This window comes from Orycteropus afer, unplaced genomic scaffold (assembly GCF_000298275.1).
Source record: "Orycteropus afer afer isolate SDZICR_OR568_19922 unplaced genomic scaffold, OryAfe1.0 scaffold00008, whole genome shotgun sequence".
NCBI classification, from domain to species: Eukaryota; Metazoa; Chordata; class Mammalia; order Tubulidentata; family Orycteropodidae; genus Orycteropus; species Orycteropus afer.
This window is the reverse complement of record NW_006921595.1, coordinates 23690951-23691608: the sequence shown is the minus strand read 5'-3', so window position 1 is coordinate 23691608 and position 658 is coordinate 23690951. Positions and strand designations below refer to the sequence as shown.

The 658-nt window shown below is 34.3% G+C and overlaps 1 protein-coding gene across 1 annotated transcript in view; it reads right to left on the bottom strand.

Moving 5' to 3' along the window:
• The window catches only part of AGMO (alkylglycerol monooxygenase), a 265841-nt gene that overhangs the window by 169394 nt on the left and 95789 nt on the right, over nucleotides 1–658 (bottom strand). The gene's annotated exons all lie outside the window — the stretch shown is intronic.

Below are 658 nucleotides of genomic sequence, written 5' to 3'. Positions count from 1 at the left end.
GATTCATAAACATAATGAGCTCAGCACAGGAAATAACATGGAACAAAGGAACCAGGACACCATGAAAAAATACATACCAAAATGACAGCAACAAATTTATCCTTGTCAATAATTACACTGAATGTTAGTGGATTAAATGCACCACTCAAGAGACAGAGAGTTGCAGATTGGATAAAAAAACGAAACCCATAGATGTGCTGCCTACAAAGAGACACACCTTAGAGATAAAGACAAAAATAGACTAAAAATCAAAGGTTGGAAAAAGATTTATCAATCAAATGGCAACTGTAAGAGAGCCAGCAGTGATAATATTAATTTCTGATCAAATTGACTTTAAGACAAAAACCGCCATATGAGGCAAGAAAGGACATTATATAATTATTAAAGAACCAATTGAACATATAGATAACCATAATAAATATCTATGGACCCAATGAAAGAGCAAATCAGATTTTAAAAGAGTTGAAAAGCTAAATAGATGACTCCACAGTCATAGTGGGAGATTTTAATACACCACTTTCTTTGAAAGATAGAACAACTGGAAAAAAGCTCAACAAAGATGCAGAAGAGCTAAATAATACACTCCACCAACTTGGCCTTATAGACATCTACAGAGCATTTCAGCCAACAGCAGCACAATGTACATTCTTCTCCAGTG